Raw genomic sequence first — 26110 nt, 5'->3', positions numbered from 1 at the left:
ATGGGGAGAGGGAGGGAGATGATATAGGCATTAAGGATCATGGTAGGAGGGAATGGAATAGACAGAGAGAGGTTGAGAAGAACTGTATGCACAACTAATGGACATGATCTAAAAGGGGGGGACAACTGGAGGGAGGGGGGCCACCGGGTGGAGGGGAGCAGAGGGAAGGGAAATTGGCACAAATGTAATATTATAATCAATAAAACACATTAAAAATAAATAAATAAAATAAAATAAAATATAGGGAAAAAATCATGTGTCCATATATATATATGTGGTTAATCTATTCATCTTTACACTATGATCTTGATTATTGTGGCTTTATAATGTCTTGAACTTAGGTGGCAGTAGTCCTTCATTTCTTCTTAAGTTTGAAGTTGGTTAAGCTATTCTAAATCCTTTACATTTTCACATGAATTTGAAATCAGTTTGTCAATATCTATAGCAAAGCCTGCTGGGATTTTAGTAGGAATGTGTGAATCTGTATAATAGTTTGGCTAGAATTGTCTCTTATGGTATGGTATATTTTTCCACTTATTTAGGTCTTTTCAAATTTCAGTAGTACTTTTTAATTTTTGATATTATACAACTATTATCCAAGTTATCCCTTAAGTGTTTCATAATGTTATGCCTATTGTAAATGGTAATTTTTACTTCTATTTCTGATTGTTCATTACTAGTATGTTAAAATACAATTACATTTTGTATATTGATCTTGTATCTTGCCACCTTACTAAACACATGTATTGGTTTTACAAGATTTTCAATAAATTATATCAGGTTTTTAAACTTTCTAAAGATGATCTCCCTTCATCCCTTTCAACAACAACGTGAAATATATATATATAATCACACTTGCTAAAATGTGAATTGATGTGGTGAGGTGGTTAGAATGGGCATCCTTGTCTTGTTCTCCTTTTTGTGGAGTGGGCATTTAGTCTTTCATTATAAAGTATGATATTGATCATAAGTTTTTTGTAGATGCTCTTTATCAGGGTAACAAAAATCTCCATCTCTTCTTAGTTTGCTGAGCACTTTTATACACAATGAATATTAGATTTTGTCAAATGGTTTTTGCATCTATTGATATCGTTTTCATTATTTCATAGTCTGTTAATATGCTGAATTGATTTTTTAATATTACACCACACTGGTATTCCTAGGACATATCTTATTTAGTAAAGCATTATTGTAATTTTTATATACTATTGAATTTGAATTGAGAAATTTTTACTTATAATTTTCACGCCCATGTTCATAGTAGGTAATGGCAAGTAGTTTTCTTTTATTAGGTTGTTTTAGCTCTGTATGGGGTAATGCTAGCCTGATAGAATGACTTGGGAAGTATTTCCTATTTTGCAACGATCAGGAAGAGCTGGCTTAGAATTCTTATTAGTTTTCCTCAAGTGTTCAGTAGAATTCACCAGAGAAATCTTATGGGCTTGAGGTTTCCTTTATGGGAAGGTTTTTGACCACAATTCAACGTATTTAATAGATATAAGATTATTCAGTTTCTTTCTTTTTTAATGTGTTTTAGTAGTTTGTATCTTTCAAAAATTTTGGCTTTGTATGTATGATGTCAAATATTGGCATAAACTTGTAAATAATATTAAATTATTTTCCTTTGAATATCTGTAGAATCTGTAATGATGTTACTTAATTTTTTCAGAGATTAGTAATTTGTGCCTTCTTTCTTTTCTCCTGTTCTTTCTAGCTACAGTTTATCAATTTACTATATATTATACTCAAAGAACTAGTTCTTGGTTCTAGTTTTTCTCTACTGATTTTCTATTTTTTTTCAACACAGATGATTTTAATTTCTTTGTTTTTAATTGACTTATCTAAATTAAACTTGAGGTTTAATTTACTTGTTTAAAATTTTCTCCTCTCTGTTTCTATTCTAAACATGGAAATTAAAGTATTGGTTTGAAATTATTTATTTCTAATATTTGTGTTTAGAAAAACTTTAATAAAAATCAAAATTTCCACCTAAATACTACAACATTCTACAAATTTTGATATGGTGTGTTTTATTTTTTAGTCAGTTCAAAATACTTTTCAATACCTATTTGAGTTTCCTCTTTGATTTATTTGCTATTTATATATATAATTGGTATCCAAAAATTTGGGAATTTTTCAGAAATATTTTCCTTTGCTTTTAATTTAATCCCATTGTTGTCAGAGAATATACTTTGTTTTGTAGGGCAAATATGATCTAGTTTGGTAAATCTTCCATGTAGCATTGAAAGGGTAATTATAATAAAATTTTTTAATCATGTAAAAATTTTAAAAGTGAAGTTATAAACAAAAATTACAATACTACTAGCTTTTATAATTGCTCATGTATTTCCATTTATTACAGATCTTTATTTCTTCCTAAAAATCTAAGTTACTGTCTAGGACTTTTTAATTTTGCCCTGAAAAATCCCTTTTAGCTTTTCTTTTAGGGCAGATCTAGTGGTAATGAACTCCTTTATTTTTTTGTTTTTCTGGCAGTATCTTAATCTCTCCCTCACTTTTGAAGGGCAGTTTTGCCAGATATAGAATTCTTGGTTGGCAGGTTTTCTTTTGCTTATTTATTTATTTATTTTTAGCTCTCTGTATATATCAACCCACTGTCTTCTGGGCTCCGAGGTTTCTGATGAAAAATTAGCTGGTATTCTTACTGAAGATTGCATGTATTTGGAGTCATTTTCCGTTGCTGCTTTCAAGATTCTATCATTACCAATTGACAATTTGATTATAATTTCTCTATGCATGCATCTTTTTGAGTTTATAAGCTTCTTGAAAATCCATGTGATTTTCTTTATATTTGGGAAATTTCAGCCATTATTGCTAAAAACATTTTCTCTCCCCTTTCTTTTTCTCTCTCCCTTCAGGGGCTCCTATAATGCATTTGTTGGTCCACTTAATGGTGTCCCCCAGGTTCATTAGGCTCTGTTCATTTTACTTCATTGTTTTTGTTGTTCCTCAGACTTGATAATTTCAATTGTCTTTATTATCTAAAAGTGTTCTTATTCTTTCTTCTGCCTCTTCAAATCAGCTTTTGAATCCCTCTAGTGTATTCATTGAAGTTCTTTTTTTATTACAGTACTTTTCAGTACCAGAATTTTTTTGTTTTTAATGATTTCTAACTCTTTATTGATATTCTTATTTCAATCTGAAAATCAAGCCCAAGGTGTGCTTATTTTTTTTAAACTGGGGGATTAGTCAGAGGTAAAAAACTTAAGGTTTTCCTTGGTCTTTTTGGAGTTTGCACTTTTCCCTAGGCATGAATGGTACATTTCTAAATTGCTCTATGCGGTTGTTCTTCAATGTCAAAAAAAGAAATAAAAACCACCCCCAAAAAACATGTGGCTCATTAATCTCCTGGAATCTGTTTCAGCTAGTGAAGATTTAAGCAATGTGGCTAAACTCCATACCTGCTCTTCAGTGACCAGAAGCAGCAATATGTAATTCAAATACTAACGCTATATTTGGGTGAGAAGTCCTTCTTTCCCACTATTACTATAGCAAAGCACACCAGGATTTATGGCTGCCATCCATATTGCTGCCTAACATGGGGGTTGCAAGGAGGATGAGTAGTTACTACTACACAGAAGGCTGAATTTGACTAATATTAACTGTAGTTTTCCAGTCAACCTTTCTTCTGAAAGCTTTGGGACTTCAGGTGAATTCCAGAATTCCAAAATAGTTACTTCAGACAGTTTGTTCCAGTACAATTATTGTGAATATCAGGAGTCAGATTCCTAGTGTTTTCTACTTCATTATCCTCCCTCATGCTCAGTGTCTGTCTTTTAATTAGAGTTATTTAGATAATTTAAAATTGATCTAAATATGGCTGTTAATATTTTAAAGTAGAGCTCTATCATCTCTCCACTTTTTCTATTTTTAAATTTATTCTATTTCTCTCTCTTTTAATATAAATTAAAATGCCTTATAATTTTTATTTTATCTCTTTTGTTAACTTAATGGCAAACTTTTTATTTTGGTAAATTGATGGCTTCTTTAGAGCATCATTAATGCAATTAACTGATATTATACCAATTTTATGTTGTATAAAAACTGTTCAATGGTTAAGTAATAAAATGTCTCTCTTCCAATGTTTTTGTGTTGTTATTGTACATTTTATTTTACTTTACTATAAGTGATAAACTGCATACTATAGCGTTGTTATATTTCTTTAAATCAGTGGATTGTATTTTGAAGATTTTTAATTAATAAAACATATATTTTCATGTATTATAATTTCACATGTTCTTCGTGGCTTTATATATGTGTACATTTTCATGTCTTATTATTTTCTTCTGCATGAAAGTATTTCTTTCACATATTTTGTAGTACAAGTGTGCTGGTGATATTTTGCTGGGTATAGATTTCTAGAGTCGCTGTTTTTATTTCACTAATTTAAAGACATTGCCTTAAAATCTTCTCACAACATTGTATCTGAAAAGAAATATTCAAGGTATTTTTAAATTGACTTTATTGGGGTGAAGTTGGTTAATAAAATAAAATGTTTCAAGTATACAATTCTATAGTAGATCATCTGTATTTTGTATTGTGTGTTCACCACCCCAAGTCAAGTCTTCCATCACCATTTATCCTCCCTTTACCCTCTTATAACTGTGTCCCCATCCCACTTTACCTCTTATAATCATGATATTGTTGTCTTTGTATGAGTTTTTTGAATCCCTTCACCTTTCTCACTGGGCCCCAACACCATTTCCCTCTGACAGCTGTCAGTCTGTTCTCTATATCTATGAGTCTGTTTCTATTTTGTTCATTATATTCCACATGTAAGTAAAATCATGTAGTACTTGTCTTTCTCTGATTTGTCTATTTCACTTAATATAATATTCTCCAGGTCCATCTATGCTGTTGCAAAGGATAAATTTTTTGTTTATTTTTTCTTTTGTTTTTCTTGGCTGAGGAAACATATAAGAAAAAATATTGTTATGAGCAATGCTTGAGATTTTACTGTCTATGTTTTCTTCTAGAATTTGTATGATTTTTGAATCTAACATTCATATTTTTAATCCATTTTTAGTTTCTTCTCGTATATGGTGTAACAGGTGGTCTAGTTTCACTTTTGGCACATATTCATCCAATTTCCCCAAAAAACATTCATTGAGCAGACATGCTCTACCCCCATTTACTGTTCTTGTTTTTTGTGTAGCATTTAATGACCATAAAAACATTCATTTTTTGCTGTGCTCTCCTTTCTGTTCCATTGATCTATATGTCTGTTTTTATACTAGTCCCATGCTGTTTTGATTACTGTTGTCTTGGTAGTACAGTTTGATATCAGGTAGTATATTCTTAGAACTTTGCTCTTCTTTCTCAAGATTACTTTGGCTATTCAGAGAGTCTTTTGTGGTTTCATATATATTTTTAGAATAGTTGTTCTAGTTCTATGATATACAGTTGGTATCTTGTTAGGAATTGCTATAAATCTATTGATTGCTTTGGGTAGTGTGGACATTTGGATTATGTTATTTATCCCTATCCATGAACACAGTATATACATCCACTTATTTGTATCATGTTCAGTTTCGTTCTTCAGTTTCTTATAATTTTCTGAGCACAGGGCTTTTACATCCATGATAATATTTATCCTTAGGTAGTTCATTCTTTTTGAAACAGTTGTAAGTGAGATTGTATTCTGTTTCCCTTTCTGATACTCATTATTAGAAAATGCAACCAATTTCTGGAAATTTTGCATCCTGCTACTTTACTGAATTCATTTATCAGTTCTAGTAGTTTCTTGGTGGAATGTTTAAGGTTCTATATATACAATATCATGTCATCTGCAAATAATGGCAGTTTTACTTTTTCCTTACCAATTAGTATGCCTTTTATTTCTTCGTCTTCTCTTATTGTTGTGGGTAGCACACCAATACTATGTTGAATAAAGGTTGTGAAAATGGACATACTTGTCTTGTTCCCAATCTTAAGAAAAAGTTTTAGTTTTTGCCCATTGAAGATGATGTTGGATGTCAGTTTGTCATATATGGCCTTCATTACATTGAGGTACATTCCCTATATTCCTACTTTTCTGAGAATTTATTCATTAACGAGTGCTGAATTTTATCAAAGACTTTTCTGAATCTATTGATATGATCATGTGGTTTTTATCCTTCATTTTTTTTATGTGGTGTACCACATCTATTGATTTTCAGATATTGCGCCAACCTTGTATTCCTGGAATAAAACCTACTTGCTCACAGTGTATGATCTTTTAAATATATCTCTGGATCATATGTGGTAACATTTTGATGAGAATTTTAGCATCTATGTTCATTGGGAATACTGGTCTGTAATTGTCTTTGTAGTGTGTTTTACTGGTTTTGGAATTAGGATAATTCTGGCCTCATAAAATGAGTGTGGGAGCATTTTCTGATCTTAAACTTTTTGTACTAGTTTGAAAATGAGAGGTGTTCTTCTTTGAATGTATGGTAAAATTCACTTGTGAAACTATTCACTCCAGGAGTTTTGTTTGTTGACATTTTAAAATTTCTACTTTAACTTCTTCACTTTCACTGGTTGTAATGTCTATTCAGATTCTTTCATTTTTCCTGATTGAGTTTTTGAAGAATTCATGTTTCTAGAAGTTAATCCTTTCATACAATTGTCTGATTTGTTGGCATTTGGTGTTCATAATATTTTCTTACAATCATTTATATTTATTTGATATCAATTTTATGTCTCCTTTTCATTTATGCTGTTATTTATTTGGGTCCTCTTTCTCTTTTTTTCTTGATGAGTCTGCTTACAGATTTGTCAATATTGTTGATCTTTTCCAAGAACCAGCTCTTGGTTTCATTGACCTTTTGTAATTTTTTAGACTTTATTTTATTTTTCTGCCTCTCTGATATTTTATTATTTCTTTCATTCTGCTCAATTTAGGCTTTGTTTATTGTTCTTTTTCAAGTCCTCTATGTGTAGAATTGGACTGTTTATTGATACTTTTCTTGTTCTTTTGAGTTAGGTCTATAATGCCATGCATTTCCCTCCTAGGACTGCTTTTGCTCTGTCCCACAGATTTTTGAGTTGCTATATTCTCATTTTCACTTATGTCAAAGTACCTGTATCATTTGATTTCTTCCTTGATCTCATTGTTAATCCATTCATTGTTTAGTTACATGTTATTTAGCCTCCATGGTTTTGTGTGTTTTTAGGTTTTTTTCTTGTGATTGATTTCTAGTTCCATACCATTATGGTCAGAGAAGATGCTTGATATGATTTCAATCTTCTTAAATATATTCAGGCTTATTTTTTGTCCTAACATGTGGTCTTTCCTAGAAAATATTTCATGTGCACTTAAAAAGAATGTATGTTCTGCTGCTTTTAGCTGAAATGCTAAAATATGAGTTGAATCCATCTGATATATTGTGTCATTTAAGGCGCGCATTTTCTTGTTGATCTCCTGTCTGGAAAATCTATCCATTGATTTCAATGGTGTTTTAAAATCACCTACTATGACTGTATTTCTGTTGATCTCTTCTTTTATGGCAATCAAGATTTGCTTCACATATTTAGGTGCTCCTATGTGGGATTCATAAATGTTTACAAGGCTTATAGCCTCTTGTTGGGTCACTGGTTTTATCATAATTCAGTGTCCTTTTTCTCTTACTATAGTCTTTGTTTTCATGTCTATTTTGTCAGATATAGATATTGCTATCACAGCTTTTCATTTCCATTTGCATAAAATATTTTTATTTCTCTACTTTTCTGTGTACTTTTTTTAAGTATATTTTACTGATTATATTGTTACAATAGTTCAAATCTTTTCCCCCTTGTCTGTGTACACCTTTCATTCTCAGGAAGGTCTCTTGCAGACAGCATATATATGGCTTCTTATTTCTTATCCATTCAGCTATCCTATGTCTTTTGATTGGAACATTTAAGCCACTTAAATTTAACATGATTATTGATAGGTATGTATGTATTGCCATTTTATTATGTTAACTATGTGCCTTTTCTTTTTCTTTTCTTCTCTTTTTTTTTCCCCATGGGTCATTTATACTAGTTTCTTGACTATACCCTTCCCGCGTTCACCTCCCTTCTCTCCCTTCCCCTCCCCCATTGTCACTGTTAGTCTGTTTCTTGTTTACATGCTCTGGTTCAATTTTCCTCTTTTCTTTGTGTTGTTAATTAGTTTCCTGTATTAGGTGATATCATATGGTATTTGTCTTTCATTGCCTTCTTTTATTTTCTTCTTCTACATCTTAAAGCAGGTCCTTCAAGATTTCTTTTAATACTGCTTTAGTGGCAACAAACTTCTTTAGCTTTTTCTTGTCTGGGAAGCTTTTTATATCACCATTTTTAATGATAGCCTGACTGGGTAAAGTAGTCTTGGTTGTAGGTCCTTGCTTTTCAACACTTTGAATGTTTCATGCCAATCTCCTCTAGCCTGAAATGTTTCTGTTGGGAAATTAGCTGACAGCCTTATGAGATCTCCCTTGTAGGTGATTAATTGTCTTTCTATTTCAGCTTTTAAGATTTTTCTCTTTGTTTTAATGTTTGTCATTTTAATTATGATGTGTCTTTGTGTAGGCCTCTTTGGATTCATCTTGTTTTGGACCCTGTGCTTCCTGGACTCGTGTGTTATTTTCACTCACCAGGTTAGGGAAATTTATGGTCATCATTTCATCTCTCTGTTTTCTTTCTGGTAACCCTATGATGTGGGTATTGTTATGCTTCATGTTGTCCCAGAGGTCCCTTAAACTATCTTCATTCTTTTGAATTCTTTTTTTCTTTTTGCTGCTCTGATTGGCCTTCTTTATACCTTGTCTTCTAAATCCCTGATTTGATCCTCTGCTTTATACCACCTACTGTTTATTTCTTCAAGTGTAATCTTCATTTCAGATACTGTATTATTTATTTATTAATGGTCTCTTTTATGGTTTCTGTGACCCTTTACATGCTGTTGTAGTTTTCACTAAGTTCATTGAGCATTCTTATAACCATTACTTTAAACACTATATCTGATATATTGCTTGCATCCATTTCATTTAGCTCTTTTATGGTGAGCTCTTTCATTCTTTCATTTGGGACCTGTTTCCTTGTTTCCCCATTTTAGCTGCCTCTTTATGTTTCTATGTATTAGATGGGTTGTCTATGACAGATAGGCCTTGTTAGATGGTATTATGTAGTAGGTGTCCTCTAGTACCCAGTAGTGTGGTCTCCATGATCACCTGGGCTAATGCTTCAGTAATGTCTTTTTTGTGGGTGATGTGGTACCTCCTTTTGTAATTGAGTCTTTATAGTTATTGGCCTATTCTTATGTGGGATCAACCCTCAGTCTGGCTGACTGTGAGGCTCAAACCGAACCATGGTATTGGAGCTTCTGTGCAGCTGCCTCAGCAAATTTTGGTGCCTGCCAAGATCTCCCTTTGGATGTTGTTTGTTCTGGGCCCCTTGGGAGAGACTCTGATGCAGATCAGTATCATTACTCTCTATCTGGTGCTTGCCAATGTGTTTGGAGCTACAAGTGATCACAGTTTGTGGCTGCCTCTGCTGGACTTAGGTGCATACAAGCAGACCCAAGCTTTACATCAAGGATAGCTTGTACCAGCACTGGGTCTGACAGCAGGTCAGAAAAAGTTCTAAAACATTCCAAGATCTGCCTCCAGCTACCTTTGCACGTTGTCTACCTGCTAGGTTCAGCCTCTGGTGGAGTCATGAGGATTGGGCTAATAGATCTCCCATGAGGGACAGGTGCTTGTAGGCTTAAGGGAAGGTGGTGGGTGTGGCCCCTGCTCCAGAGCCATAAGACTTAGTCTGTCTTGGACTTTGCTTTGACCTCAGTAGGGCAGGGCCACTAGGAGTTGGGAGTCTAGGGCTCCAGAGCCCAGAGGCTTGGTCTTCTGGAAGCTGGGAGAGTGGTTCTATCAAATCTCCAATGAGTAGAAACACTAATCAGTTTCATGGGAAAATGAGGGGAATGGTCCCTGCCTCCAAGTCCAACAACCCAGTCACTAACACTCCCTGAGCCTGCCCAGACCTCTACACTCTGGCAAAGGCAGCTGACTCCCCAGCAGGGCCTAAGCTTTGCAGGGTAGGGTAAGAGAAGTCCCAAGAGTAGGGCAATTGCTTTCCCCCAGATTGACTCCACCCAAAGGCAATGCTCCACCCATGAATGATGGCATCTGCAGTATTGGAGAATGACTTACACAGAGATCCTGGTGGTGGCTTCCCCTCAGCCCCCCAACCTGTTCTCTCCACAGAACCACAAACCCCTCTTCTCACATGACTTTTTTCACCCCACTCTTTCTTCTCTGGAGCCCAGGATGAGTGTCTGCATACAAAATTTTGCACATGAGCCCTGAAGTTTCTATTATTGTTCTTTCATCTGTAACAAGTTTTTTTCCTCTAGCTTCCTTTAAAATTTTCTCAGAAACACTAGTCTTGAACATGGTCTAGGATTATTATTATTATTATATTATATTATTGTGCTTGGGTTTCACTGAGTTTGTTGGAGTGTTTGTAAATAGTATTTATCAAATCTGAAATGTTTTGGCTATTACTTATTTAAATATGTATCCTTTTTGAGAACTCTAATAACATATATATTAGACCAATTGAAATTGTCCCTCAGTTCACTGATGTTCTTTTCACTTTTTGTTATTCTTTTTTCTCTTTGCATTACATTTTGTATACTTTCTACTTCTATGTCTTCAAGTTTATTAATACTTTTTCTGCAACATCTAATCTGTTGTTAACATCACAACTGTATTTTCTTCAATAAAAAAAAGTTAATTTTGGGTCTTCTTTTTATTTTTGAATTACAGCTTACATTCCACATTATTTTGTATTCATTTCAGGTGTACAGCATAGCGGTTAGACAATCAAATAATTTGCAAAGTGATCCCATTGATACTTCAGTGGGCACCATACATAGATATTACAGTATTATTGACTATACTATTTATGCTGTATTTTACATCCCTATGACTATTTTGTAACTACCAATTTGTACTTCTTAATTCTTCCCCATTTTTAACCCAGTCTCTCCAAACCTCCTCCCTCTAGCAACCATCAGTCTGTTCTTTGTATCTATGAGTCTGTTTCTGTTTTGTTTGTTCATTTGTCATGCAAAAAAGTGAAATCATGTAGTATTTGCCTCTATCTTACTTATTTCACTTAGTATAATACCCTATAAATCCATCCATGTTGCCATAGGTAGTAAGATTTCTCTCTCTTTTTTTTTTTTTTTTTTTAGGGCTGAGTCATTTTGCATTGTATATATGTAGCACTACATTTTTACCCACTTGTCTATTTGATAGGCACTTGGACTGCTTCCATATCTGAGCTTTTTGTAAAAATCACTGCAATGAACATAGGGATGTATATTTTTTTCTAATTAGAGTTTTATGTTTCTTCAAATATATACCCAGAAGTAAAAATGCTGGACCATAAGGCTGTTCCAACTTTTATTTTTTGAGGAACCTCCATACTGTTTTTCCTATCAGCTGTACCAATCTGCATTATTACCAACAGTGCACAAGTGTTTCCTTTTCTCAATGTCCTCACCAATACTTTTCACTGGTTTATTTATTGATGATAGCCATTCTGACAGATGTGAGGTAATATATTTCTGTGGTTTTAATTTTTGTGGTTTTAATTTGCATTTCTCTGATGATTAATGATGTTGAGCATCTTTAATCTCATATGTCTATTGGCCATCTGTATGTTCCCTTTGGAGGTTGTCTATTTAGGTCCTCTTTTGTTTTTTAGTTGGATTGCTTGAGGTTTTGGTGTTGAGTTATATGAGTTCTTTTAAAATTTTGTATATTAATGCCTTATCAGATGTATCATTGACAAATACCTTCTCCCATTAGTAAGCTGTCCTTTTTTTTTTTTTTTTTTGATGGTTTCCTTTGTTCTGCAAAACTTTATTTTTATGCAGTCTCTCTCTCTCTCTTTTTTTTTTGCTTCTCTTGCCCAAGGAGATATATCAGAAAAAAAAGTGTTAAGAGGAATATTATAGAGTTTACTGTCTATATTTTCTTCTAAGATTTTTATGCTTTCAAGTCTTACATTTAAGTCTTTAATTCATTTTGAGTTTATCTTGTATATTGTGTAAGAATATGGTCTAGTTTCATTTTTTGGATGTATCTGTCCAATGTGAATATGGAATGCTTCATGAATTTACATGTCACTTTCATGCAGGGGTCATGCTAATATTCTCTGTATCATTTCAATTTTATTGTATGTGCTACTGAGGTGAGCACTAAGTATTTTATCTTTTTATCTTTTATGTCTCTACTTAACTCTGTATACATAAATATATCCCATTTTGATTACTGATTTAGCATTTCTATCAAATTTGGGTTAGTTTCAATATTTATTTTCCACCTCTTTAAATTGCTTGTGATTTTGTATGCTTGGTAATATTTGTTTGAATGCCAGACATCCTTTATTTATTTACCTTGTTGGATGAAAAATATTTTATATTCCTAAAATTATTCATAAGGTCTGTTCTTAGAGGCAATTAAATTGTATGTAAATGTTTTGAGCCTTTTAGTCTCATTTTAGAGATTTTTTTAGGAGGTACAAATCTAGTACTTAGTGTCAGATGAATTATTCCTCACTACTGAATCAAAGTTCTTCTGTGTACTCTACCCAATGCTCTATGATCATAAAGTTTTTACTCTGACTAGTGGGAAAGGCACTCTTTCATGCCCTGAATGAACAGCAGGCACTTCTACCGCTGAACCTTTCTGGTGGTTAATTTGATAGGCTAGTGTAGTTTCCTCTTATATATGCACTGGACTATACTCTGCAGAGTGTTTATGGATAAAATTCTTTTTTACCTTTGAAGTTCTCTCTATATACAGTTGCTTCCTATAAGGTACTCTGTCCTCTGAAATTTAGGTACAGAAGCATCTCTAAACTCTCTTCTACTACAACCTATATATCTTCAAGTCATGGAAATTACCAGGCTCTTTCTTAATTTTCTCTCCCAGCACTGGGTCAGTAATCTGGGCCGATTTTAAAGATTATCTTATTTACTATCATTCCTTAAGAACTACTTTTTATTGCCTGATATGCAGTGTCTACCAAATTATTTTTCCATATCTTTTTGGTCAGTTCAGTCAGAAGGTTAATTCAATCTCCGTTATTCATCCTGACCAAAAAAAAAAAATTCTGTGTAATTATTGGTGCTGATGACAGAAGTTCAAGATGTTGTTTATCCCTTCCTCTACAATAATCTCTGATCTTAATGTTCACAGATACATGAAGGAACCCTTTCTTTATCAGTCTCATGCAGGCTCCGCTCATGCCCAACATTTACCCAGTGTACCTGTGACATCACTGATACAAAGGAGTTGTATAATAATCTGAAAATTCCATGATAACTTATTTGGCAAGAGAAATGTATGTATTTTTCTAGCATTCTGGAGGATATGTTCTTTAGCCCCCAAATGCTGTTGTGAGGAAGAAGTTGGCAGCCATGACAGTTATCAGCCTGGCTGAGATAGCAGGTCTGATCTGTTTATGCAGAATATCCTTCAGAGTGACTTAATGGATTCAATTCCAGTGTTTTTTCATCACATCTTTTATGAGAAATTGGCCTTTTATTGTCAAAATCAGATATTGTGGGTGCTTGTTTACAAATTATATACTTTACTATTTGAGCTAGATTTTTTGCATTTGTTAATGAAAGGACTGGTTTCACTTAAAATTGTATAATAAATCAATACTATAACAATTTTCATCAATATTAACATTCATTGACATTATTTGTTGGGTTTAGTTTGGTTAATGTGTCCAGTAAATCAATATTTCACTTCTCTAAACGTTTTAATCCCTTCTGACACTGACATGTATGACATGATAGATCAAATCATATATTAATTTTATTTATAAAACAGAAAAAATATTTAAGGAGACCAATAATTTACTTATTAGACATTTACTGATAGAAGTGCATTTTTCATAAAGACAGCCTTTGTCTTTCTTAAAAATTACATATGTGTTTATGAATTCCTAAGAAAGAAAACTATCAAGAATAATCCACTCAGATTATGCTTTTTGTTGCACCGTGAATAGAAATTTATGGCCATTTCCTACAACATGAACCTTAGAAACTTAGAACCTTACCCAGAAAACATAGAAACATTTTTCCTGGACTTGAAGTGAAAAGATCTGGATTTTAGTTAGATTTCTGCCAATTCTTTTCTTTTCTAGATATGTTTGTTTCTTCCTTGAGTAGCTTTAATTAACTACAACTTTCCTTACAGATTTATTTCTTTCCCTTATGAGAGTAGGCCTCCCAACCTTTCTGCCTCTAAATTAAACTCCTTGGTCATTAATTTTCAGATGTTTCTGTAGTGTCCTTCTTATAAATTAAAATGCAAGAGCATAAAAAGATACAAAGAATGACATTTTGTAATACTTAAGGGAACAATCCATCAGATATAACACTGATAAACATATATACAACCAATATAGGAGCACCAAAATACATAAATAAAATACTAGAAGATCACAAGAAAGATATTAACAGCAATACACTCATAGTAGGGGGCTTTAACACTCCATTATCAACAATAGACAGATCTTCGAAGCAAAGAAACACTAAGGATATACAGGCATTGAACAACACACTAAACCACATGGACTTAACTGATATATATATAGAACTTTTCATGCAAAATATACATTCTTTTCAAATGTATATGGGACATTTTCAAAGATAGACCACATGATAGGACACAAAACAAGCCTCAACAAATTCAAGAAAATTGAAATTATACCAAGCATCTTTTCAGACCACAATGCCTTGAAACTAAAAATCAACCTCAAAGAAAAAAAATCAAAGACATCCAAACTTATGGAGAATGAATAATATGCTATTAAATAATGAATGACTTAACAATGACATAAAAGAAGATATCAAGAAGTTTATGGAAACTAATGATAATGAACACACAACAGCCCCAAACCTATGGAACACAGCAAAAGCAGTACTAAGAGGAAAGTTCATAGCAATACAGGCATATCTGAAAAGGATAGAAGAATCTCAAATAAAAAATCTAATCCTAAAGCTATAAGAGCTAGAACAACAACAAACAAAGCCTAGGGCAAGAAGAAGGAAGGAAATCATCAAGATCAGAGCAGTATTAAATGGCATAAAGACCAAACAAACAATTCAAAAGATCAACAAAACTAGGAGCTGGTTCTTCGAAAAAATAAACAGAATCGACAATCCTTTAACCAGGCTCATCAAGAATAAAAGAGAGAAGACCCAAATAAACAAAATCAGAAACGAAAAAGGACAAAACATAACTGATAACACAGAAATACAAAGGATTATAAGAAGTTACTACAAAAAACTGTGTGGCAAGAAATTTGACAACCTAGAAGAAATGGACAAGTTTCTAGAAACATATAACCTTCCAAAACTGAATCAAGAAGAAGTGGAAAGTCTCAACAGACCAATAACAAGGAAATTGAAACAGTAATCAAAAATCTCCTGGCACACCAAAGCCCTGGACCGGATGGCTTCAGAGGCAAATTTTACAAAACATTTAGGGAAGAACTAACTCCTACCCTCCTCAAACTATTCCAAAAAATCCAAGAAGAGGGAAAAATTCCAAACTTTTTCTATGAAGCCAGTATTACCCTAATTCCAAAACCAGGTCAAGACACAAGAAAGAAAACTACAGGTCAATATCACTGATGAACATAGATGCTAAAATCCTCAACAAAATATTGGCAAACGGGATCCAGCAATACATCAAAAAGATCATACACCACGATCAAGTAGGATTCATCTCAGGAATGTGAGGGTGGTTTAATATTCACAAATCAATAAATATAATACATCACCTAAACAAAATGAAAGACAAAAATTACATGATCATATCAATAGATGCAGAAAAAGCATTTGATAAAGTACAACACCCATTTATGATGAAAACTCTCAGCAAAATGGGAATAGAGGGAGCATACCTTAACATAATTAAGGCTATATATGAGAAGCCTGAAGCCAACATCATACTCAATGGACAAAAACTGAAAGCATTCCCCCTGAAATCAGGAACTAGACAAGGCTGTCCACTCTCCCCACTTCTACTCAACATAGTGTTGGAAGTCCTAGCCACAGCAATCAGACAAGAAAAAGAAATAAAAGGCATCCAAATTGGGAAAGAGGAAGTAAAACTATCATTATATGCAGATGACATGATAGTACACCTAGAAAACCCTATAAACTCCACTAAAAGAATTCTTGATATAATAAGTGAATTTGGAAAAATAGCAGGGTACAAAATAAATATACAGAAATCTAAGGCATTTCTGTACAACAACAATAAAATATCAGAGACAGAGACAAAAAAGAAAATAGCATTTACTATAGCAACAAGAAAAATGAAGTACCTAGAAATAAACTTAACCAAAGGTATAAAAGACCTGTACTCTGTAAATTACATAACATTGAAGAAAGAAATTAAGCAAGATACAAATAGATGGAAGCAAATACCATGTTCTTGGATGGGAAGAATCAATATCATCAAAATGGCCATACTACCCAAAGCAATTTACAGATTCAATGCAATCTCTATTAAAATACCAATGACATATTTCACAGACCTAGAAAAAATACTCCAAAAATTCATATGGGACCAAAAAAGACCCCAAATAGCCAAAGCAATCTTGAGACAGAAGAACACAGCAGGAGGAATCACAATACCAGACATCAAACTATACTACAAAGCCACTGTGATCAAAACAGTCTGGTACTGGCATAAGAACAGACATATAGATCAGTGGAACAGAATAGAGAGTCCAGAAATAAACCCAGGCCTCTATGGTCAACTAATATTTGATAAAGGAGGAAGGGACATAAAATGGAGTGAGAAAAGCCTCTTTAACAAATGGTGCTTAGAGAACTGGACAGGGATGTGCAAAAAAATGAAACTAGACCACCAACTTACACCACACCACTCAAAATGGATCAAAGACTTAAATGTAAGCCGTGACACCATAAAAGTCCTAGAGGAAAAGTTAGGCAGAAAAATTTCAGATATCCCACATAACAATATTTTCACGGATACATCTCCTAAGGCAAGAGAAATAAAGGAAAAAATATACAAATGGGACTACATCAAACTAAAGAGTTTCTGCTCAGCAAAAGAAAACATCAGCAAGATGAAAAGGAAACCAACCACATGGGAAAACATAATTGTTAATGATATCTCAGACAGGGGACTGATCTCCAAAATATATGAAGAGCTTATATGACTCAACATCAAGAAAACAAACAACCCAATTAAAAAATGGGCAAAGGAACTGAACAAACACTTCTCCGAAGAGGACATACAGAAGGTCCATTGACACATGAAAAAAATGCTCAACATCACTAGCCATCAGAGAGATGCAAATAAAAACCACAATGAGATACCACCTCACACCGGTCAGTATGGCCATCATCGACAAATCAACAAACAAGTGCTAGCGAGGATGTAGAGAAATGGGAACCCTAGTGCACTGTTGGTGGGAATGCGAACTGGTGCAGCCACTATGGAAAACAGTATAGAATTTCCTCAAAAAACTAAAAATGGAACTGCCTTTTGAACCAGCAATTCCACTGCTAAGAGTATACCCCAAAAAATCCTAAAACCCTAATTCAAAAGAACTTATGCACCCCTATGTTCATAGCAGCACTGTTTACAATAGCTAAGTGCTGGAAACAGCCTAAGTGTCCATCTGTAGATGAGTGGATCAGAAAACTGTGGTCCATTTACACAATGGAATACTATGCAGCAGAAAGAAAGAAGGAACTCCTGCCATTTGCAACAACATGGATGGAACTAGAGAAAATTATGCTTAGTGAAATAAGTCAGGCAAAGAAAGAAAAATACCATATGATATCACCTAATACAGGAAACTAAAGAACAACATAAACAAATGAACTAAATAGGATAGGAGCAGAATAGCAGTCAATAGGGGCGAGGGGGGAGGGAGAGAAGGGGGATAATTAAGGGAAGGGTTTATTCAATGAACATGTATAAATGACTCATGGACATGGACAATGGGGAGGGATATGACTGTGGGAGAAGAGGTGGGCTGGGTGGGGGTGGAGCAATGGGGAAAAAATGGGACAACTGTAATTAAAAAATCAAAAAATATAATTAAAAAAAAAATGCAAGAGCAGATAACCAGTTACTCTCTTAGGAAATGAAATCCCCTCCTGTGTGTTCAGTGAGGAGCTCTTGTGCTCTTCATAGTTAACTGCTGCTTCTTTACTGCTCAGAAAGTGGTGAAGTGAGTCATCATTTTTATTCACCGACCATCTAGGGAAAGTAATTCTATGGGAGGAAAATCTTGACAATCATCTTTCTATGGGGTGAACAAGTCAGTGCCAATTTTCCAAAAATTTTCCACCATATTTAATGTTCCCTTTAGATTGTTCATTGATGAAAAGAATAGGATCATATTTGCCTAAGTATCCCTAGCACTAACTCTAGCACCCAACACAGAGTCAGGGCTCAGCAAATACAAGGATAAATTAATAAATGAATCCTGTCATGGCCAATGTGGCTCAGTTGGTTGGAGCATCATCCTGTAAAGCAACAATTTGTGGGTTTGATTCCCAGTAGGGCATATGCCTAGGTTTTGGGTTTGGTCCCTAGTTGGGGCACATACAAGAGGACACCAATTGATGTTTCTCTCACATTGATATTTCTCTCCTTCTCTTCCCTTCTCTCTAAAATCAATAAACATGTTCTTTGGTGAGGATAAAAAATTAAAAAGTAACTGAATCCTGTAATGCAACTTCCCTATGACTATGCTGTTTACCTAGGGTTTCCTAATAATCTTAGGGTTTCTTATATTACCACTTATTGCATCTGAGAAATAGGGTGACATGGTTTGAATCCAGAAAAATCTGATCCCATAGGCCTTATCATTTATTACCTTTTCAGTCATTTGCACCTAAAATTTCCATGCATAATGGAAACAATAGCAAATAGTACCGGATTCATCAACACAGTACCTGATTCATCAGAAGAATCACTTATTTGATCTCCTCTTTCACTTTGTAACTTTATTGGTTATGAACTATATAGGACTTTAAAGTGAGGTATTTAAATACAAGTTTACATTATAGCTACTTGGGGAAAGTTATAGTTGCATGTAATGAAAGTGCCTATGTTTACTATTTCTTATTTTGTGCCCTTCGATATGGAAGGTTACATGGCTTATGTGTTGATCTTGGTCTTGTTGTCATAAGAAGCAGTGCAGGAAGGAGCCTGCATGAGAAACTGGTCCTGGAAGTACTGGTTCTGACTCATTTTTCACATTTCTCTCAGAGGTGAATATGTGTATGTGTTCAGGCAAGGAAACAGACCATATAATTAAAATGCTCATAGAATATAAATGTTTTTTTATGAACCCTGGACGTGACATCAGAGAAAGTAGAGTGCCTTTCATAGTTAAATGGAAAAGGACTTCCAAAGGACTGTAACTTGTCCATCAACAATTATAGTTCTGAAGACAGCACACCTTCTACCTGGTACAAAACTGTCCTTTGGACAGAATGCTTTTATTATAAGGCTATGTTCAACACTTATAGCATAAAGCCCAATTACAGAAAACTGGCAAATATATTTGCCAAAAAAGATTTCAAAGCCATGATGCAGAGCCCAGGGGACTCAATGCAAAGTTTTCCTAAGCTTAAAAAAACAATGTAGTGTGAAACCTGTCAGATTTCAATTTTCCCACACACACAAAGTGTCTAAGGGTTTGGCATGGAAACATGTTTAAAGCATAAGTAAGAGACTAATGAAAAAGGATGGTTAAACATTGACTGTGTTTTTCATATGATGCAATAGAGGGGGGAAATGTAATTGGAAGCCAAAATAGCAAAAACTCTTGTGTAAAAAGCAGTATTATGCTCATGTGGATGGGATGCCATTAGAAAGAGAGAGAAATGTGCTGGAAATATTCCTTTAAAGATAGATCAAATCTTGCTCCAGCAAAGACATTGGTCTAACGTTGAGAAAATGTATTAAAAGGGTTGGAAACACAAACCTTACTTTCTGTGGACATCTGATTTCCTTTGCTTTTCTAACAATGTGTTCTTGCTTTTACTTGTGCATAAAAACTAATTCTGTTTCCCCCTGTTGACAGTTTTTTGAACACTTTACTCATCCTGATTGCACCATAGAATTTGGATTGGGAAGAGATTCAAACAACATCTACTATTGGTTCTCAAGCTTCTTTGCTGGCCCCAACATTTTCGAGGCTATCCCTTCTTTGATATCCTCTCCACTACCCCATCCCAGGAGTTCAAGGGTGCTAGAGCATTCTGTAAGCACATTTATCAGAAAGATAGAGTGGAGGATGAGATCAGGCAAAGGGTGTGCAGTTTGAAAAGGTGACCCCAGGAGACTCTGTGTTGCCCTCTTAGAAAGGACTTCTTTTTCTCCTCGAGGACCACTGAATCCAGACTTATCCTATTCTAGACTTGGAAAATAATAAAAACAAAAATGAATGAAGACTGTTGAAATCAAGCCCACCAGAAGCATAAATTCCTGTCCTGTTACTGTCCAAAACAAGACTATACATCACTCTCACCTCATTCTCAGTCTTCTCGGACTAGAAAGTAATTGTGGGCCATTTCCATGCCAAGAGTATTTCTCTGTTTAATACAAGAAAATATCATACAGATTATAGGTGTGTAAGAGTACACATATGTACAACAGAAGAATGTCTGTTTTGATGAAACCAATCTGTGGTGTAATATCCTCAGTGGTCCTCTTCTTCTTTTGGTCACATTATCAAGATGAAAGAAATAGATTTTTCTTGATTAATAACATAATATTAATAACATAATGTTGTAAATTTTGCACACCCTCCCTACTACCTCACCCAGCCTCTCCAAACCTGTACCAAATATGACCACCCAGTTTTTTCTTGAGGGTGATTGTGGTTCTTTTCCATCTTAAAGAGAACATTTATCTAATTTTATTTTCCAGCAATATCAATATTGATATTATAAAAAGAGCTCTGACCCTGGCATAAACCAAGTTCATGTTATACTTAATAGTAATAATAATAATGTAGTAGCCAGAATTTCTTGAACAGCTCTTATATGCCACATTCTGTGGTATTGCTTTATATGCATTATATCATATACCTCATTACCTCAATCTTGTAATTAACAACAGAGTAGTGGAATTACCAATGGACTGATGGTTGTTTTCAAGGTTCTTTTTTTCTAGATCTATCTCTTTTCTTAAGTGTAGTATGTGACCTTGAACAAGTCATATCTGGGCCAAAAACAGGGTAGGGTATTAGGAGGAGATATGAGTGGAGGGATAGAGGTCAGTGATTGCTAAGATATTTTTCTGCTCAAAAACATTTGGGATTTGACAGAAATTTCCAAACCTTAAAATAATTGAGTCAATATGCTTTAGATTGGTGGCTGATATGGTAGCAGCTTGATTACTCAATATTTATATTTAGCATTATAAAATCCTAGGGAGCGGGGGAAGTTAGTACAATTCAGGCTTAGATTTGGAAATGAGGGGACTGATTTCAGAAATTAAGTCTGGATAAGAGTTATTTTATTCCATCTTGTGGGAATTTGTTATTTGTAATCCAGTAATTGAAAGAATCTTACAAAGTGTTTACAAAACCAGAAGTTGTCATTTATATTCATATACGAAGGAAATTGAAGTATAAGTGACATTGGCTAACTTTGACTCACATCAGTTTCTGACAATGTTATTTATTATACTGTCAGAGTAAGTGAATGTTTTTCCATAAAGGAAATTAATATAAAAATTTCTATTGGATCTTTGTAATCAAACATTTGCTAAGATAATGTTTGTTAGAATTGGAATTTAGTGAGAATTACTAGAAATGTAAATGATCAATATAGGAATTTGGTTAGGAGTTTTATTGTGTAGTTTTGTCATAGGCATATTGCCAATATAAAATTATGTACATTTTGAATTGATATAAAAAATGTTGGAAAATACAAAACAGATATCTGAAAAGTTAATCTGCCTTTATAGAAATATCTGTTTTATTTTGACAATAAATACTCTTTAGTGGCTTCTTGCTCAATATTCTTTTTTTTTTTTTTTGGTTTTTCAATTACAGTTGTCCTCTTTTCCCCTAATTTCTCTCCCTCACCCAACCCACCCCCTCTCCCGCAATCATATCCCTCCCCGTTGTCCATGTCCATGAGTCTTTTATATGGGTTCTTTGACTAATCCCTTCCCTTACTTATCCCCCTTCTCTCCCTCTCCCCTCCCCCCTATTGACTGCTATTCTGCTCTTTGTTCTATTTAGTTCCTTTGTTTGCGTTGTTCTTTAGTTTCCTGTATTAGGTGATATCATATGGTATTTTTCTTTCTTTGCCTGGCTTATTTCACTAAGCATAATTCTCTCTAGTTCCATCCATGTTGTTGCAAATGGCAGGAGTTCCTTCTTTCTTTCTGCTGCATAGTATTCCATTGTGTAAATGTACCACAGTTTTTTGATCCACTCATCTACAGATGGGCACTTAGGTTGTTTCCAGCACTTAGCTATTGTAAACAGTGCTGCAATGAACATAGGAGTGCATAAGTTCTTTTGAACTGGTGTTTCAAGATTCTTCGGGTATAATCCTAGTAGTGGAGTCGCTGGTTCAAAAGGCAGTTCCATTTTTAATCTTTTGAGGTAATTCCATACTGTTCTCCATAGTGGCTGCACCAGTCTGCATTCCCACCAACAGTGCAGTAGGGTTCCCGTTTCTCCACATCCTCGCCAGCACTTGTTGCTTGTTGATTTGTTGATGATGGCCATTCTGACTGGTGTAAAATGGTATCTCATTGTGGTTTTTATTTGCATCTCCCTGATGGCTAATGATGTTGAGCATTTTTTCATGTGTCTATGGACCTTCTGTATGTCCTCTTCGGAGAAGTGTTTGTTCAGGTCCTCTTCGGAGAAGTGTTTGTTCAAGTCCCTTGCCCATTTTTTAATTGGGTTGTTTGTTTTCTTGATGTTTAGTCGTATCAGCTCTTTATATATTTTGGAAATCAGTCCCCTGTCTGTGATGTCATTGGCAAATATGTTTTCCCATATGGTTGGTTTCCTTTTCATCTTGCTGATGTTTTCTTTTGCTGTTGCTCAATATTCTGAATTTGGAACATCAACATCAGTTTCTCATCCTGTGTCTTCTACCTCTTTACCAAAGAGACTGAGGTCATTTGTGCAGTCTTCATCCTAGGACCATCTACAATAATGTCTTGTAAAAGTGAAAGAGATGGAGAATGGTGTGAGAAAAGGGGACTGGGTGTTCTTGCTCCAGCAAGAAGGAAAAGTGTTCCTCATGCCACTGTTCCAGGCACTCTGCCTTTTATTGGCAGCTTGACTTCATGAGGGGAGGGAAGGACTTTGGAATTCAAACAGACATGGGTTCCCATTTGACCTGGCTCACTTATTGTGAGACTGGAATTTTGGCTTCTTCAACTTGTAGTTGGTTGAATAGTATCTACCTCATGGAATCAGTGAGGCACTAACACAGATTGTGGATACAAAATGGCTGGCATCTGATAGGATTCCGTCACCATTTGTTGTGTTCTCTCAAGAAGGTTCCAAGGCCTTGTGAGGACATGTGAAAGGAAAATTAGGCACCTACTTTCTATAGTGGGGTTAGGTTAATTATTATCATAGTTAAGGTTTATTGAATATTTACCAGCATCAAGTTTTAATCCATTAAATGCTCCCAACAACTTTATAAGGTAGGCTCTATTATCCCCATTTTAAAGATAAGAAAACTGAAGTGTAGATAAAGTAAGTGATTTTACCAAAGTCACATGATAGGCATGAAAAGCCAGAGTTCAAACTCAAATTTCACTCTGAAACCCACACTCTGACTCACCCCCTCTACCCTTTCCTACAAAGAGAAAGGTAATGAGCTCTGTAGAAAAGCAGTGAAAACAAGGATTAGAGAGGGATGTTAGGCAGGGCTAAAGATGTAATATTTACAAGGGGAACTTTTGATTTAAGGAAAGAGTAAATTAATGAGTTCCCTAAACAAAGGATCTGCATACTCATACATTTTTGTAAGCAAAATCTTGAGGTTCCATACTGAGGCAAGAAAGCATATTTGACCTGAAGCTGTGAGAAAGGAGGGATCTCTCCAGACACCTGAGAAGCTTGCTGAGCGTGGTATGAGCAGAGAGGATAGATATAGACTTAGACAGTAAGACTGGCTCTTGAAGCTTCTATGAGGTGGTGTCCTTACAACTTGCTTAATTAGTGTAGAATTTGTACTATAGAGTTATTTATCTTTGTAGTAAACATAGTCACAGAGAGGTTATTTTCAACTCTCATTGCAAGAAAGAACCCGCAAGGGAGCTTTGTAAATGTTCAGCCACCTTCAACCCTACTCAAAGAGATTCCAGATGCTGTTAGGTAGGACCAGATAGGGGTGCTTTAAAGGATCCCAAGGTGACTTCAACCAGAGAGGGGAGATGCTACAGATGACACATGGGTTTGAAGTTCCAAGAAGAAGGACACAAAAAGGGATCCAGGACTCAGGACTCTGCTTCATCTTTGAACTGCTCCTTAAGTACAAGGGGGTGCTTCTTTCCCTGGACTAGTGTTCTCTGAGCCCTCAGCCACTCACCAAGTGCCAGTTTCACCATTATGGTCACATTCTCATTCTACTGCACTCCTTGAGTGTTGCCACATCCCACACGAGCAGAACCAGAGTTGTGAATTATGGGCTAAAATTTCTCCTGGAAATAAGTCTAGCAATACCTACCAGCAAGCCAGGTCTAAAGACAATGCCCCCCTCAGCCCTGCAACCTTTCCAGGGCTATGAAGAGAGCTCATCAGAGCAGGCAATATGCTGAGTGGACATGCCATGAGGGTTTATCTGTTCAGCGTTATTTTAGACTAGCATTGAGCTGGTCAGTGCTTTCCAAACTTTGGTGATGTAAGAATTACTGAGATTGGGAACTGGAGGACAAATTTAAAAAGTGCTCACTCATAGGCTTCTCTCAGAGGAAGGAACATATAGTACCTGGAGCTGAGATATGAGACCTGGCCTTTCAACCACTTCCCCAAGCAATCAAAACATTTCACTTGGAGAAACACTAACTTAAATTCTCTGTGTGGTGCAAAGAAGCATAAATTTTTAGTCCTGTTCTTAAGAGAAGTTCAGGGATCATTGAGATGGGTTCTATACAAATAAGAAATTAATGCCCACAAAATAAGATTAGGCATGTGAAGCAACTTAGGGTACAAATTATAAATGACCATAAAAATGCAAGGGTGCACACAACATCTGTGCTAAGAGAGATGGAAAACAGAGAAGAAAGAGACTGATGTGGACACTAAGTGCTGTAGGAAAACTTCATGGAGGAGGCAAGTGCTTGAACCAGTAGTAACGTTGTTAAGTAGAGAGGAGAAAATTCCAAGTGAGATGGAAAAGTGTGAGCAACAGCAGAGAGATGGCCCAGAGATCTACCTGTTGGAAACGGTGACTATGTTTCCTGACCAGAACATGGGTTCATTTGGGGAAGCAGTGAGGAGATGGTGGGACTGACCACAGAAGGCCAGACAGAAAAAGAACACTCATTAGTGCTCATGAAGAACAAGTTAACCTGTACACTATGGCCTCTCTGTTGTTCATTTCAGCACACAGTGAACTCATGAAAGCACCAAGGAACACCCACTAGAACACTGGGAACACAGCATCTTGGCACTGATAGGAATGAGACAGAACTTTTAGCCTTAGATATAAAGGGAGGACAATGTATTGTAAGGCTCTGATATTTTTAAGGATGCTCAGACTTCAGATGATGAAATTTCTTTGAACATATAATCTAATATTTTCATCTGTGTGTTCATAATAGTGGTATAAATTTGACTGTGAGAAAGACCATAGTTTGCAGTTCACCACATGTCATCTTGGATCCTGTCTGAGCAACAGTGTTTCACATGCTCTGCAATAATTTCATGATCCACCTAGAACTCATTCTCTCCGTATATATTTTACCTTCAGTTCACAGTTCTTCCAGTATCATTTAAGAAACAAAGAAAGAACATAAGTTCTTTAAATGAAAATAGCAATCACATGTACCAAAATCACAAA

At 35.0% G+C, this 26110-nt stretch overlaps 1 protein-coding gene and 1 non-coding gene across 7 annotated transcripts in view; one reads left to right on the top strand and one right to left on the bottom strand.

The window, feature by feature from the left end:
- PIEZO2 (piezo type mechanosensitive ion channel component 2) overlaps window positions 1-26110 on the top strand; it is a 641878-nt gene that overhangs the window by 413039 nt on the left and 202729 nt on the right. The gene's annotated exons all lie outside the window — the stretch shown is intronic.
- On the bottom strand, window positions 12130-12236 carry LOC150002912 (U6 spliceosomal RNA). The gene has a single exon (XR_016512817.1). It is a non-coding gene; the product is annotated as a U6 spliceosomal RNA (small nuclear RNA).

This window comes from Furipterus horrens, unplaced genomic scaffold (assembly GCF_987537825.1).
Source record: "Furipterus horrens unplaced genomic scaffold, mFurHor1.1.pri manual_scaffold_8, whole genome shotgun sequence".
Lineage (NCBI taxonomy): Eukaryota > Metazoa > Chordata > Mammalia > Chiroptera > Furipteridae > Furipterus > Furipterus horrens.
This window is presented reverse-complemented; position numbering and strand designations above follow the sequence as displayed.